General features: G+C 40.0%; 1 long non-coding RNA gene across 1 annotated transcript in view; it reads left to right on the top strand.

Moving 5' to 3' along the window:
• Positions 1-1338: 1338 nt before the first annotated feature.
• The window catches only part of LOC131401872 (uncharacterized), a 29589-nt gene continuing 13845 nt past the window's right edge, over positions 1339-17082 (top strand). Inside the window, exons 1-2 of the long non-coding RNA XR_009218069.1 lie at positions 1339-1457; positions 2806-3129. This is a non-coding gene — a long non-coding RNA (uncharacterized LOC131401872). The remainder of the gene's footprint in view (positions 1458-2805; positions 3130-17082) is intronic.

Genomic DNA, 17082 nt, shown 5'->3' with positions numbered 1-17082 from the left:
ATCTGGGTTTCTTTTATTCCTTTTTCTTGCCTAATTGCCCTCATTAGAAACTCTAGTACCTGTGATTAACATATCAGATGAGGGAAGACATCATGGTCTTGTCCCTGGTCTTAGGGGGAAATTTTTAGTCTTTCAGCATTGAATATGGTGTTAGCTGTGGGTTTTTCATTGAAGCTATTTATAGGTTGGGAAAGTTTTTTATATTCCTAATTTGTTGAGTGTTTTCTTTTTTAGACATGAAGGGCGTTGTATTTTGTGAAATTCTTTTCTATGTATATGGTCGAGATTATGTGGTATTGGCCGTTATTCTATTAATATGGTGTATTACATAATTAGTTTTCAGATATTAAGCCACCGCTCCAACTAGAGGTGAGAGATTCAGACGTTTTCAAGTCTTTTCTGGGCGTGCCACATCCCTGAGCCCTTGTGGCCTTCCAGATGCCTACAAATACACTGGAGCTTTTCAAAGCCCCCTGTGGAGATCTCATTCCCCCAATTTTTCTTCTAAGTTGTCGGCTCACCACTTGCCTGCCTCTCCTGGTGTCACTCCCTCAGGCAACTACAATAGAAAACAATTAGCGCTTATTGTTTTTAGCTAGTGCCTTGTGGACAGACTTTCCACCTTGGGCAAGCTCTGAGTCTAGTAACGACAAGCCCTGAACATGGGGCGTTTTCGGGGAGCTGCCAGGCAGGTCAGCTAGTTGCAGTTGGGTGGGGAGGGGTCTTTTCAGAGCTCCACACCCATTATGGCTGCTGTGCTGCGGGTTGTCTCAGCCACCATGGTTCTGAGACTGACGGTTTTCACAGTTATGGAGGATGTTGTGAGAGCAGGATGGGAATAGTGCAAGTTATAGTGCCACAAAGTTTCCTCCCTTTATCAAGATTCCACTGTGTGTCTTCACTAAACCCTCCTCAGATTCTTACAAGCCTTTGATTAATTTCTAGACTTCTGAAAAGATGATTTCGACCATTTTTACCAGTGTTCTCATTGTTTTTATGCATTTGCAGAAGTCCTTACTCCAAAGTTTGAAAAATGTTCTCCCTGTAGTTATTTATTTATAAATTAATTACTTGAAATGAAATTACATGAGAAATTCAGTTCCTCACTCACACACACTAGCCACATTTTAAGTGCTCGATAACAACATGGGGCTAATAATGAGTGTATTTGGTAATGCAGACAAATGTTTACATTATTGCAGAAAGTTCTCTTGGACAGGACCCAGAAGCAGGGAATCTAGAATCAGGGTAGAATTCCAGACACCCTTGATCATCCTTTGGGTCCTTCCAGGTCTGTCCCCCACAGTAACCACACTGGAGTGGACTCACTGTGTACCTTGCCGCCTTGGCACAGAGACTGGACAGAGTTGCCATCTATGAGGAATTCCTGTGGCTGACCCAGAATGGTACCCAGCTGCAGAACTTGACCCTGGACAGGAAGAGTGTCCTTGGGGATGGTAAGGCTCCCTGGTCATTGGGAAAGGAAGTGAGGCCATTCTGGGGACTCTGGAGGCCTAGGGCTGAGAGAGCATTGAACTTTCTCAGGCTGGCAGGAGGTGGCATAGTCCCCCAGTCTTTAGCCACCGTTGAGAGAGAGAAAAGGACACCAGTGTAGTATGGGAGGCCCTCACCTTCTCCGAGACAGCTCTGTGACCTCAAGCTAGTCACCTCCCCTCTCTGGACTTTTGTTTCCTTATCTCTGCACTGAGAGCCACTGGGCCAGATGGTCAGTGAGGGCCTCCAGCTGTGTGTGAAGCAGACTTACAGGTTTGGGGGTGGTTGTGGTTCCTGGTCCACAGGCTATACTTTGCCAAGTCCCGCTCTAGATGAGCACCAATGCGCTAGAACTTTCTGCAGTGGTGGAATGCTCTATCTGTGCTGTCCAGTGCATAGCCGCATGTGGCTGTTGAGTGCTTGAAGGATGGTATTGTGACTGGTCTTTATTGTTACTGATTTTTAATGTTACTGAGGTTAGAATTTTTATTTTGTTTAACTAAAATTAATTTTAATTCAAAAAGAGACTTGTTGCTGCTCCATATCAGACAGCACTCCTCTAAGAGGTTGTCTGGGTAGAGGTACAAGTAGGGGGACCTGCACCCTTCCCCCCATGCCCATTGGGTGCTGCGTTTCCTACCCTCCTGGAGTTTATGTTGTAGCTGGCAATAACAAGAATAGAGAATTGAAAATTATCAATTATTTGATGTGAACAAACTCATACTTGCAGGTGGAAATCAGAGAAGACTTCCTGCAGGATATTACATTGTAGGTTAATCCTAGAAAATGAATATTAAGCAAATAGATAAAGGAGAAGGGGATGAATGTGTTTCTAGGCAAGGAAGAACACTTTTGAGTGGGAATTTACAAATTTAGAGAGATCCCATAGGCTTGCCAACTGTGATGACACATTCTCCCCCAAGCCGTCCTAAGAAAGTCCATCTCAAATTCAGTCCTCTGTGCCCAGAGGTATGAATTTGGTTTAATTTATTAAACTTTTGTTCTGTGATAATGGTCTTGGATTTTGTAGCAAAGTGTGCTCACTTTTTAGAGATGGAAACTAAAATGGTGTGAAACATGATGATGTCTACTTGACTTTAATATTTCATTGAAAACATGGGATGAATCAAGGGTGGCAAGTGTTAATAATTTATACATTGATGAAATATTGTTTTAATTGAATGGAATATACATGGTTAAATTAGATGATGGATGTTTATGAGACTCTCCCTTTATTTTTCTGTGTCTAAAAAGTTTTATTAAAAAGAGTGAAACACACTCACATGCATTCTCCATTTCATTCACTTCCAGAATATTCTCCCAACAGAGATGACACCTTGACTGAGAAGCCTGGTAAACCTGCAGGAAGCCCCAGCCCACGGTAGGGGGCGAGTATCTTGATGCTGTGCCTCATCGAAGAGAACCATGCGCACAGGGTCTTGGATGATGAGGAAAGTTGGCCAACCCTTGTCAAGGATGGTTGAGGCACAGTGGGGTCAGCAGGAGCCCTGGGGCAATGACAGGAGGTGGCTCATCCCAGCACTTGTCTCCGCAGACCACCCCGTCTGGGCTCTCATCCTCATCTGCTTGGCGGGAATCCTGGTGCTCATCACAGGCCTCATCTGCTGTCTCCTGGTAAGGCATGACGTGTTGCTTGTCTTCTTACTATTGGGTTGTAAGAGCTCTTTATATATTATAAATACACGTCCTTTTCTAGGGATATGTTTTGCAGATGTTTTCTCCCAGTCTGTGTGTGGCTTGCCTTCTCCTTCACAACATGAGTCATTGGGGAAATGTAAGTGACAGTCATCCTGAGATTCCACCATACTTGAGAATGGCTAAAATTAAAAAGACTGACTATAGCAAGTGTTGTTGAAGATGTCAATTCACTGAAACTCTCATCGAGTGCTGGTGAAAAATAGCTTGGATGTGTCTTTAGTTATTACATACGTCTACCCAGCCATTCCTCCCCTAGGAATCCATCCAAGGGAAATAAACCCGTATGTCTATACACAGACTTGTACACACATGTTGATAACAACCAATTTATAGCAGACAAAAACGGAAAACAACCCAAATGTCCATCTACGGGTGAACGGATACACAAAGTGTGGTCTATCCCCACAGTAGAATACTATTCAACCATAAAAAAGAATGAATTATTTTTTTTTCATTATTTTATTGAAATTCTAAAGCGTGTTAACATTGTGTAATTTCGGGTGTTCATTATTATTTGTGAATTTTTGTATAGACTGCATCGTGCTCACCACAAGTAGTCTAAATTTTATCCATCACCATGCATATGTGCCCCTTTAACTCTTTCACTCAACCCCCAGCCCCCATCCCCTCTGGTAACCACTAATCTGTTCTCTTTATCCCTGTGTATGTTTATCTACTACATATGAGTGAAATCATGCATATTTGTCTTTGTCTGGCTTATTTCATTTAACATCATACCCTCAAGGTCCATCCAGGTTGTTGCAAACAGAATGATCTTGTCTTTTGTTTCTGGCTTAGTAGTACTCCATTGTATATAATACATAGCACATCTTCTTTATCCATTCATCTGTAGCAGGGCATTTGGGTTGCTTCCATGTCTTGGCTGTTGTGAATAATGCCGCAGTGAACACAGGGGTGCATAAATCTCTTTGAATTGTTGATTTCAATTTCTCTGGATAAATACCCAGTAGTCGGATAGCTGAAAGGTATGGTATTTCTATTTTTAATTTTTTGAGAAATCTCCATACTGTTTTCCCTGGTGGCTGCACCAGTTTGCATCCCCACCAGCAGTGTGTGAGGGTGCCCTTTTCTCCTTATCCTCTCCAACATTTGTTATTTTTTGTCTTGGGAATTATAGCCATTCTGACAGGTGTAAGGTGATCTCTCATTGTAGATTTGATTTGAATATCCCTAATAATTAGTGATGTTATACATCTTTTCATGTGTCTGGCCTTCTGTATATCTTCTTTGGAAAAATGTCTGTTCATATCCTCTGCCCATTTTTAGATTGGATTATCTGTTTTTTTGTTGTTGGGTTGTTTGAGTTGTTTATATATTTTGGAGATTAACCCCTTGTCAGCTATATGATTTGCAAATATTTTCTCCCAGTTGGTGGGTTGTCTTTTCATTTTTTTTTTTTTGTGAGGAAGATCAGCCCTGAGCTAACATCTGTGCTAATCCTCCTCTTTTTTTCTGAGGAAGACCGGCTCTGAGCTAACATCTATTGCCAATCCTCCTCCTTTTTCTTTTCCCCAAAGTCCCAGTTGGTGGTTGTATATCATAGTTGCAGATCCTTCTAGTTGCTGTATGTGGGACGCAGCCTCAGCATGGCTGGACAAGAGGTGCATCTATGCGCGTCCGGGAACCGAACCTGGGCCGCCAGTAGCAGAGCGCGCGCGCTTAATCACTAAGCCACTGGGCCGGCCCTATCTTTTCGTTTTGTTCATCGTTTCCTTTGCCTTGCAGAAGTCTTTTAGTCTCATGTAGTCCCATTTGTATATTTTTTCTTTTCTTTCCCTTGCCAGAGTAGACATGGTATTGGAAAAGCTGCTGCTAAGACCGATGTCAAAGCCTGTACTGCGTATATTTTCTTCTAGGAGTTTTATGTTTCAAGTGTTAGATTCAAGTCTTTTATCCAGTTCGTTTTAATTTTGGTGTATGGATGAAGATAATGATCTACTTTTATTCTTTTGCATGTGGCTGTCCAGTTTTCCCAACAGCATTTATTGAAGAGACTTTCCTTTCTCCATTGTATGATCTTGGCTCCTTTGGCAGAGATTAACTGACCACAGATGTGTGGTTGTCTTTCTGGGCTTTCAGTTCTGTTCCATTGATCTATGAGTCTGCTTGTGTGCCAGTACCATGCCATTTTGATTACTATAGCTATGTAATATATTTTCAAGTTAGGATTGTGATGCCTCCAGCTTTGTTCTTTCTTCTCAGGATTGCTTTGGCTATTCGAGATCTTTTGTTATTCCATACATATTTTAGGATTCTGTGTTCTATTTCTATGAAGAATGTCACTGGGATTCTGATTGGGATTGCATTGAATCTGTAGATTACTTTAGGTAATATGGACATTTTAACTGTGTTTATTCTTCCAATCCATGTGCATGGAATATCTTCCCATTACTTCAGGTCATCATTGATTTCTTTTAATAATGTCTTATAGTTTTCACTGTATAGGTCTTTAACCTCTTTGGTTAAATTTATCCCTAGACACTTTTTTCCTTTTGTTGCAGTTGTAAATGGGACTGTATTCTTGAGTTCTCTATCTGTTAGTTCATTATTAGAGTATAGAATTGCAACTGACTGGGGTGAGTTGATTTTGTACGCTGCAACTTTGCTGTAGTTGTTGATTATTTCTAATAGTTTTCTGATGGATTCTTTAGGGTTTTCTATATTTACAATTATGTCATCTGCAAACAGCATGAGTTTCATTTCTTCCTTTCCAATTTGGATTCCTTTTATTTCTTTTTCCAGCCTAATTGCTCTGGCCAAAACCTCCAGTACTATGTTGAATGCGAGTGGCGAGAGTGGGCACCTTTGTCTTCTTCCTGTTCTCAGAGGAATGGCTTTAATTTTTTCACCATTAAGTATGATGTTGGCTGTGGGTTTGTAATATATGGTCTTTACTGTGTTGAGGTACGTTCCTTCTATACCCATTTTATTGAGAGTTTTTATCATAAATGGATGTTGGATCTTGTCAAATCCTTTCTCTGCATCTGTGGAGAGGATCATGTGACTTTTATTCCTCATTTTCTTAATGTGGTGTATCACATTGATTGATTTGTGGATGTTGAACCATCCCGGCATCCCTGGTATAATTTCCACTTGATCATGGTATATGATCCCTTTAATATATTGCTGTGTTCGATTTGTTGATATTTAGTTGAGGATTTTTGCATCTGTGTTCATCAGTGATTTTGGCCTGTAATATTCCTTCTTTGTGCTGTCCTTATCTGCTTTTGCTGTCAGGGTGATGTTGGCCTCATAGAATGAATTAGGAAGTGTTCCATCTTCTTCAACTGTTTGGAATAGTTTGAGAAGCATAGGTATTAAATCTTGTTTGAATATTTGGTAGAATTCTCCAGAGAAGCCATCTGGTCCTGGACTTTTGTTTTTTGGGAGGTTTTTGATGACCATTTTGATCTCTTTACTTGTGATTGGTCTGTTCATTTTCTCTATTTCTTCTTGATTCAGTTTTGGGAGGTTGTATGAATCTAAGAATTTATCTATTTCTTTTAGGTTATTGAAATTGGTGGCATGTAAGTTGTTCAGTGTATTCTCTGATTGTCCTTTTGATTTCTGTGGTATCTGTTGTAATTTCTCCTCTTTCATTTCTAATTTTATGTCTTTGAGCCTTCTCTCTTTTTTTCTTAGTGAGTCTGGCTAAGGGTCTGTCAATTTTGTTTCAATCTTCTCAAAGAACCAGCTCTTTGTTTCATTGATCCTTTCTACTGTTTTTTTAGTCGCTATTTCATTTATTTCTGCTCTAATTTTTATTATTTCCCTCATTCTGGTGACTTTGGGCTTCATTTGTTCTTCATTTTCTGGTTCTATTAGGTGTAGTTTAAGGTTACTTATTTGGTATTTTTCTTGTTTGTTGAGGTGCGCTTGTATCGCTATGAATTTCCTTCTTAGAACTGCTTTTGCTGCATCCCATAAGAGTTGTTTTGTTGTCTTTTCATTTTCATTTGTCTTCAGGTATTTTTTGATTTCTCCTTTGATTTGTTCATTGATCCAATGGTTCTTCAATCGTGTGTTCTTTAGTCTCCACATATTTGTGACTTCCCCATCTTTGTTCTTGTAGTTGATTTCTAGTGTCATAGCATTGTGGTCAGAAAAGAAGCTTGATATGATTTCCATCTTAAATTTATTCAGGCTTGCCTTGTTTCACAACGTATGGTCTATCTTTGAGAATGTTCCATGTGCACTTAAGAAGAATGTGTATTCTGCTGTTTGGGGAGGGTATGCTTTATATATATCGATTAAGTTCATCTGATCATATGTTTCATTTAATTCCACTATTTACTTGTTGTCTTTCTCTGCATGATTTATCCATGGATGTAAGTGGATTGTTCAGGTCCCCTGCTATTATTGTGTTGCTGTTAATTTCTCCCTTTAGGTCTATTAATAGTTGCTTTATATTCTTTTGTGCTGCTGTGTTAGGTGCATATATCTTTATAAGTGTTATGTCCTCTTGGTGGAAAGTCCCCTTTATCATTATATATCCCCCCTCTTTGTATCTCATAGTCTTTTTTATCTTGAAGTCGGCTTTGTCTGATATAAGTATGGCAACACATACTTTCTTTTATTTGCCATTTGCTTGGAGTATTGTCTCCCATCCCTTCATTCTGAGCCTGTTTGTTTTTAGAGCTGATTTGTGTTTCCTGGTGGCAGCATATTGTTGGCCATTTGCTTGGAGTATTGTCTCCCATCCCTTCATTCTGAGCCTGTTTGTTTTTAGAGCTGATTTGTGTTTCCTGGTGGCAGCATATTGTTGGGTCTTCTTTTCTAATCCACCCCACCACTCTGTGTCTGTTTGGAGAATTCAGTCGATTTACATTTAGACTGATTATTGATACATGAGGACTTAATCCCACCTAATCTATATTTCCATTGTTTCTCTTCCCTTCTGTTTCTGACTACCATTTCATTTTGGGGGTTTTCTGTGGAGGTTTTCTCTTTTTTTATGATCTATGGCTCTGCTCTGATTTTTTGTTTGGTGGTTACTGTGAGGTTTGTATGAAGATCTCATAGATGAGATAGTCCATCTTCTGATAACCTCTTATCTCCATTAATCTAAGCAGGTTCCATCCCCTTCCTCTTCTCTTTCTGAGTTATTGTTGTCACAAGTTATTCATTTTTGTGTTGTGCATTTGTGACTAAGCTGAAGTGTTTATAGTTACTTTTGATGCTTTCCTTCCCTTCTTCTTTTAAGTTATAATTAAGTATTTGCTACCCTGTTGTGAAACAGAGCTGTACCTTTCTGATTTTGTCTGTCTATTTATCTCTTTGCTCAAAGCTTTGTAGACATTTGCCTTCTTTTTGTTTCAGGTATGAGGGCATTCTTCATCATTGCTTGTAGGGGAGATCTAGTGGCAATGAACTCCCTCAGACTTTGTTTATCTGGGAAAACTTTTATTTCTCCATTGTATCATAAGGATCGTTTCACTGGATAGAGTATTCTAGACTGAAAGTTTTTGTCTTTCAGTATTTTTAATATATCATTCCATTCTTTCCTTGCCTGTAAAGTTTCTGCCAAGAAATATGCTGAAAGCCTGATAGGGGTTCCTTTGTAGGTTATTTTCTTCTGTCTTGCTTCCCTTCATATTTTTTCTTTGTCATTGGCTTTTGCCGATTTTACTATTATATGCCTTGGAGAAGGTCTTTTAGCATTGATGTAATTAGGCATTCTGTTGGCTTCATGTATTTGTAAGTCTGGTTCTTCCCCAGGTTTGGGAAGTTCTCAGCTATTATTTCTTTGAACAAGCTCTCTGCTCCTTTCTCCCTCTTTTCTCCCTCCAGAATAAGTATAATTCTTATGTTGCTTTTATAATTGAGTCATATATTTCTCCAAGAATTCCTTCATTTTTTAAAAATCTGACTTCTCTCTCCTCGTCCACTGCAAGCATTTCTATATTTCTGTCCTCTAAATCACTAATTCTTTCATCCATAATATCAGATCTATTTTTAAGGATTCTAGATTCTTTTTTATCTCACTAATTATGTTCTTCATATCCAGAATTACTGTTTTTTTTTAATAGTTTTAGTCTCTTTGATGAAGTATTCCTTTTCCTCATTAATTTTATTTCTGAGTTCATCGAACTGTCTGAATATTCCTGAAACTTGGTGAGTTTCTTTATGACAGTTATTTTGAATTCTCTGTCATTTAGATTGTAAATTTCTGTGACTTCAAGGTTGGTTTCTGGAGACTTGTCATTTCCTTCTGCTCTGAATTTTTACTGTAGTTTCTTATGTTGTTTGATGAACTAATCTTTTGCCTCTGTATTTGTGGTAGTATCAGCTCACAGATTCCACCTGCTACTGCTGTGGGGGAAGCATGAGCTGTGTTTCTGATCCCCCCCATATGCTGGAAGTTGTGTGGGTACAGTGGGTGTTCCCACCCGCTGAGAAAGCATTCACACTGGGCTCAGAGCTCCCGCCACACGGAGGCACGTACCCACTTGTGAGAGCGCAGCACTACTATGGGTGTGTGTGCATCTGGGAAAGCATCTGCATGTGCGCGTATCTGCTGCTGCCTTTTCTCATGCTCATGGCAGCCTCTGTGCTTGGTGGGTGGGGCTTCTTCACGGGTCTGAGCATTGGCCGATCATTGGGACTCCAGTGGCATGGTGGGCTTTCCAGCCATCCAGGAAAGCATTCATGTGCGGGTCCAGGGCTGCTGCCAACACCTCCCAGAGTTGCACCAAGGCGCATTCCTACTTTTGGGGATGCAGCAGTACTATTGGCTCTCACGCCAACCTGGGAAGCGCTCGGGTGTGTGCACAGTGCTGCCATGGAAGGGTTGGGGATAGGAATGAATTCATAGTACATGCAATGACAAGCATAAATCTCAGAATAATAATGCTGAGTGAAAGAAGCCAGTAAAAAATGAGTACATAGTATATGATCCCATTTATAAAAGTTCTTGGAAAATACAGGAAAATCTATAGGGACATATACCGGATCACTGGTTGCCTGGGACTGAGAATATGTTTGCAAACGGCAGGGAAGGAGGAATTAAAATGAGCATGAGGAAATTTGGGGAGGATGGGCATTTCTTTTCTTGATTGTGGTGTTGGTTGAATAAGTTATAATCAAAATGTATCAAATTGTTCACTTTAAATGTATTCAGTTTACAGTATGTCATTAATACCTCAATTAAGCTAGAACATGTAGGGGAAAGAGAGGGAGAGAGAGCCAAAAGAGGGAAAAGGGAAGGAAAAGAAGGACTGAGGGTGAAAATTAAATGGACAAAAGGAAGAAGGAGACACAGGAGGCATCGGGTCTCTGTGGCTTTGGCATCTCCTTCCCCTGGAGTCTCCCATACTGGGCAACTGACTGGACCATTCTGATGCACTCTCCTCACCTCACAAGTCACTGTCTGCCAGCGAAAGAAGGAGGGCAACTATGAGGTCCAGTGACGGCGCCTGGGCTATTACCTGCCTCATGGCGACCTATGGAAGCTGCGATGACTAGATCTGACTAGATCTGAGGTCCCCTTTTCCCAGCTGGGGTCCAGAGGAGCTTGGCTGGAACAGAACGCAACCACATTGGATGGATTCAGGCTCCGAGCCTTTCTAGATTTGGGCCCTGACTGGCTCACAGGGGCCTAAGCTGAAAGGTTTCACCTTCCTTAAGTCCTGAAAGTGACTGAAACTTCTGTCCTGTGGTGTCACACCAGTTCATCCCTCAGGGACACCAGAATTGGTGAAACCAGCACAGACATTGCCATCATGTAAAATCGAATTCCCACTTCAGTGCAAGGTTTCCCTTCTTAGGAAACTTTGGAACATCCCTCCCCTTGACTCTGTGTAGCCATCACAACCCTCTCGGTTCCTCCATAATCCTCCCCCACTGAAGGCCTGGCAGTCTCAGGTTCCCCTTTTCTGCTTCATTCTCTGAAGCTCAGATTAGTCAGCTGGGCCCAAGGGTTCAAAAGTCAACGTGTATACACTGGAAAAGAAATATTTCAAGTTTAAACTGAGGCTGGAGAGGTTTAAAGAGTTCCAGAAGGGTTGTCATATATCACTTGTAGGAGTTCTCCTTGCGGTGGAGAAAAGCTGTTAAGTGTTAAACATTTCTTTTTCTCTCTTTTCATAAAAGCCAATGCTATTTATTTATTTAAGCAATGCTGTGGTGGTTCCTTTAAAGTTTTGCTAACCTTCCCGGGCCACCTTCCTGTCATAAGCTGTTTTTTTTTTTTATCTGAAAACCCAGTGTTTCATTCCTTTTGGTTAAGTTTTAGAATTAGAAGCATGGATTGTGAGATGCAATCCTGAGTTCATGTGAGTTAGTTTGAGGTTGAAACAAGATGAAAGATCAAAAAAGTTTAAGGTGAGGTTTAAGGTGCGCCGAGCCCTCTGTCTTCTGCGAAGCCAGCGCATAGACTGGGTTTTTGCGTTTCTCCCGAGTGTTTTGAATACAGCCCTCTCGAGGCTTTTGTTCCACAAAGCTAAAGTTGAGCATGAGAAGTAGGCTGAGCAACTGTGTTAGGTTCTCTGTTGTATGAAGCAAGTTCTACCAATAAAGAGAGTGCAGTGCAGTTGAGAGAACAAGAAGAAAAAGAGAATGGAATTAGACTCATTGTTCTGAACAGAAATAATGTATACTTATATCTGGCACCATATCAGTGGTTCTAAACCTGATTGCTTGTCAGAATTACCCCAGAGGAGGTTTTAAAAATCTAGACTCTTAGGCCCAAGTCTATACTTGCTGAAGCAAAATTGCTCATGGTAAATTCCCAGGATCTGAATTTTTAAGGAGCTGTCTATGTATTCGGACACACGCAGTCCAAAAGTAGTCCACAGACAGTGGTTTGAGAACTATGTATACAAGCAAAAAGAGAGCAATTCACCAGCATGCCCTGCAGAGTGCTATCTGTCGTTCAGAGCAATCCTTAAAATGGCACAAAGAAAACCTTGAAAGCACTTTTGGCTTTTGAGATTTTTGTAACACCTCATCTTGGCAGTGTGACTACTTTCACATGGACTTTTCCTCGCTTTACTTGGTTCTGGCAAGTGGGCAAGGTACTGGGTGTGACAGCTGGTGCCTGCTCCCCCACTTCCTCCTCCAAAGGAAACTGCTCCACCCGTCTCCCTTCTAGCTAGGGGACTCGACTATCACCCTGAGGTTCTCACCAGAAAGGAAGCCCCTTCAAGGCCGTCCAGCTTCCAACACCAGCAGTATGCAAAGGACACAAGAACTGGGCATTTATTTCCCATCATTTAGAATTTGAACTAGGGACTCGTCCTAGTCTGTTTGGGCTGCTATGACACAATACCACAGACTGGGTGGCCTATAAACAACAGACATTTATTTCTCACAGTTCTGCAGGCTGGAAGTCGGACATCAGGGTGCCAGCGTGGTCTGGTCCTGGTGAGAGCCCACTTCCATGTTGCAGATGAACATCTTCTTGCTGTGTCTTCACGTGGCTGAAAGAGAGCAAGCTAGTATCTCTGACCTCTTTCTAGAAGGGCACTAGTCCCATTCACAAGGGCTCCACTGTCATGGCCTAATCACTTTCTAACACCAGCACATTGGAAGTTAGGATTCAACATATGAATTTTGGTGGGACACAAACGTTCAGTCCGTTGCAGAACTGTCAAGAAGGAAACCCTTCTCAGAGAGAAGTATGGACCTGATGTGCAAAGGAAGGTAGACACCTAGAGAACTGGGGGCCTGCGAGGGACAGTAGAGCCACCAGGGTAGACGGTCAAAGTTTACAGATGTGCCTATGGACAGACCTGGAAGAAGTTTTACATCAATGAGATCAGTTACAATATACACTTGAAGATAAGGGGATGAATGTGTTTCCTCCCTAAGTTATCCATCAGGTAATTTGGTTTGCATCCTTCTACACTATTTCGTGTTGTGCCCTCATGACCCGGGGGGATGTGTTGGATGGTAGTTCAGAGTAAGACTCAGAGCTTGGCTTCTCCTGCCGAATCTGGCTGCAGTCTGGACCAGCAGTGCGAGCTTAGTGAGTTACTTTACCTCTCCATTCTTCAGTTTTCTCATCCATAAAAATAAAGAGAAAAATAGCACCCCATATGGTCACTGAGAGAACTAGATGAGTTAGTGCATGTAAGGCTATGGAACAGTGTCTAGCATTTAGTGAGCACCCAATGAATATTAGCCATTTTTATTACAGCGTTCCTTAATTATTTTGATGACAAACTAGTGTCTGAGAGAGACATATTTACCTGAAATGATGTCAACTGATGCTAATTTTGGAAGCTTAGAGAGGTCACTGATGAAATCAGTTTTTAAAAATGCAAAGAATCTTAACATAGACTTAGTAATTATTCCTGGGATTATGGTCTCAAATATTGGATACAGTTGTACATATGCATTTAAAGAACACTCTAAAAAACTATTTAGAAAGAGTTATATTATGAATTTCAAGAAAATATAGTACAAAGAAAAAAGGAAAATAAAAACAAGCTACTTATATGTTATGGAAATAGTACTTGCAACTTGGCATAAATTTTCCAGTGATGGCATCTTACATGCTTTTAACAATTGCTTCAGATCCAACAACTTAGAAGATAATATGCTCTGGAAGAAAGTGGCTCTGATGATTACAGTGTTACTGATTTCGAAGAATACCTGTGACAAGTTTGAATAAACTTACTTTGTGAAATGGAAGAGTAAAAAAAGGTATCTCTAAATAATAAATATATTATTTTTCATGAGGTGTTATTTTAAATTAGTATGTACATCAAAATTAATAAATTGATTACTACAGTAGACATCTGACTAATTTAGCCACATCTTTGTAATTTTATATAATCGGGTTTCTTTCTGAGGATGCAGAAGGAAGGGCTTATACAGGTTTTGGTTTGCCATGTATGCTTTCCAGAATTTTTTTTTTAATGGTTTTTAACACTGTGAAATGAGTTGTACATTTTTGTTTGTCCTTCACCCCTTGTGCCCACCCCCCACCCCCATAGCCCCTGGTAACCACAATACAGTTTTCTCTGTCCATGTGTTGGTTTATATTCCACATATGAGTGAGATCATACGGTGTTTGTCTTTCTCCTTCTGGCTTACTTCACTTAACATAATACTCTCCAGGCCCATCCATGTTGTTGCAAATGGGACGATTTTGTCTTTTTTTATGGCTGAGTAGTATACCACATCTTCTTGATCCAGTCATCAGTCGAGGGACACTTAGGTTGCTTCCACTTCTTGGCTATGGTGAATAATGCTGCAATGAACATAGGGGTGCATAAGCCTCTTTGAATTGTTGATTTCAGGTTTGTTGAATAGATTCCCAGTAATGGGATGGCTGGGTCATAGGGCATCTCTATTTTTAATTCTTTGAAGAATATGCATACCGTTTTCCATAGAGGCTGCACCAGTTTGCATTCCGACCAGCTGTGTATGAGGGTTCCTGTTGCTCCACATCCTCTCCAACATTTGTTGTTTTTTGTCTTGGTGATTATAGCCATTCTAACGGGCGTGAGGTGATATCTTAGGGTTGTTTTGATTTGCATTTCCCTGATGATTAATGATGTTGAACATCTTTTCATGTGCCTATTGACCATATGTATATCTTCTTTGGAGAAGTGTCTGTTCATTTCCTCTGCCTGTTCTTTGATCGTGTTGTTTGCCTTTTTGTTGTTCAGTTGTGTGAGTTCTTTATATATTATGGAGATCAACCCCTTGTCAGATGTATGTTTTGCAAATATTCTCTCCCAGCTGGTGGGTTGTCTGTTCATCTTGATTCTGGTTTCGTTTGTCTTGTAGAAGCTCTTTAATCTGATAAAGTCCCGCTTGTTTATTTTTTCCTTAGTTTCCCTAGTCTGGGTAGGCATGTCATCCGAAAAGATTCCTTTAGGACCAATGTCAAATAGTGTGTTGCCTATATTTTCTTCTATGAGTTTTATAGTTTCGGGTCTCACCTTCAGGTCGTTGATCCATTTTGAGTTAATTTTTTGAATGGCGATAGCAGATGGTCCACTTTCATTCTTTTGCATGTGGCTGTCCAGTTTTCCCAACACCTTTTATTGAAGAGACTTTCCTTTCTCCATTGTATGTTCTTAGCTCCTTTGTCAAAAATTAGCTGTCCATATATGTGTGGTTTTATTTCTGGGCTTTCAATTCTGTTCCATTGATCTGTGTGTCTGTTTTTGTACCAGCACCATGCTGTTTTGATTACTATTGCTCTGTAGTATGTTTTGAAGTCAGGGATTGTGATGCCTCCTGCTTTGTTCTTTTTTCTTAGGATTTCTTTAGCTATTCGGGGTCTTTTGTTGCCCCATATAAATTTTAGTATTCTTTTTTCTATTTCTGTGAAGAATCTCATTGGGATTCTGATTGGGATTGCATTGAATCTGTAGATTGCTTTAGGTAATACAGATATTTTAATTATGTTTATTCTTCTAATCCACATGCATGAGATATCTTTCCGTTTCTTTATGTCATCATCGATTTCTTTCAATAATGTCTTGTAGTTCTCATTGTATAGGTCATTCATCTCCTTGGTAAGATTTATTCCTAAGTATTTTATTCTTTTTGATGCAATTGTAAATGGTATTATCTTTTTGAGCTCTCTTTCTGTTGGTTCATTATTAGCATACAGAAATGCAACTGATTTTTGTAGATTGATTTTTGTACCCTGCAACTTTGCTGTAGTTGTTGATTATTTCTAATAGTTTTCCAATGGATTCTTTAGGGTTTTCTATATATAAAATCATGTCATCTGCAAATAGTGAATAATTTCACTTCTTCATTACCTGTTTGAATTCCTTTTTCTTGCCTAATTGCTCTGGCCAAAACCTCCAGTACTATGTTGAACAGGAGTGGTGAGAGTTGGCAGCCCTGCCTCGTTCTTGTTCTCCGAGGAATGACTTTCAGTCTTTCCCCGTTGACCATGATGTTGGCTGTGGGTTTGTCATAAATAGCCTTTATTATGTTGAGGTACTTTCCTTCTATTCCCATTTTGTTGAGAGTTTTTATCACAAATGGATGTTGTGTCTTGTCAAATGCCTTCTCTGCGTCTATTAGATGACCATGTGGTTTTTATTCTTTGTTTTGTTGATGTGATGTATCACGTTGATTGATTTGTGGATGTTGAACCATCCCTGCGTCCCTGGTATAAATCCCACTTGATCATGGTGCATGATCTTTTTAATGTATTGCTGTATTCGGTTTGCCAATATTTTGTTGAGGATTTTTGCATCTATGTTCATCAGCGATATTGGCCTGTAATTTTCTTTCTTTGTATTGTCTTTGTCTGGCTTTGGTATCAGGGTGATGTTGGCCTCATAGAATGATTTAGGAAGTGTTCCACCTTCCTCTATTTTTTGGAATAGTTTGAGAAGGATGGGTATTAAATTTTCCTTGAATGTTTGGTAAACTTCACCGGAGAAGCCATCTGGTCCTGGACTTTTATTTTTTGGGAGGTTTTTGATTACTATTTCAATCTCTTTACTTGTGATTGGTCTATTCAGATTCTCCATTTCTTCTTGGTTCAGTTTTGGGAGATTGTATAAGTCTAAGAATTTATCCATTTCTTCTAGATTTTCCAATTTGTTGGCATATAATTTCTCATAGTATTCTCTTATAATCCTCTGTATTTCCGTGGTATCCGTTGTAATTTCTCCTCTTTCATTTCTAATTTTATTTACTTGAGCCTTTTCTCCTTTTTTCTCAGTAAGCCTGGCTAAGGGTTTGTCGATTTTGTTTATCTTCTCAAAGAACCAACTCTTTGTTTCATTAATCCTTTCTACTGTTTTTTGGTCTCAATTTCCTTTATTTCTGCTCTGATTTTTAGTATTTCTCTCATTCTGCTGACTTTGGGCTTCTTTTTCTAGTTCTGTTAGGTGTAATTTAAGGTTGCTTATTTGGGCTTTT

Source organism: Diceros bicornis (genome assembly GCF_020826845.1).
Source record: "Diceros bicornis minor isolate mBicDic1 chromosome 21 unlocalized genomic scaffold, mDicBic1.mat.cur SUPER_21_unloc_1, whole genome shotgun sequence".
NCBI classification, from domain to species: Eukaryota; Metazoa; Chordata; class Mammalia; order Perissodactyla; family Rhinocerotidae; genus Diceros; species Diceros bicornis.
Note: the sequence above shows the minus strand (reverse complement) of the source record. Positions and strands in the feature narration are given on the sequence as shown.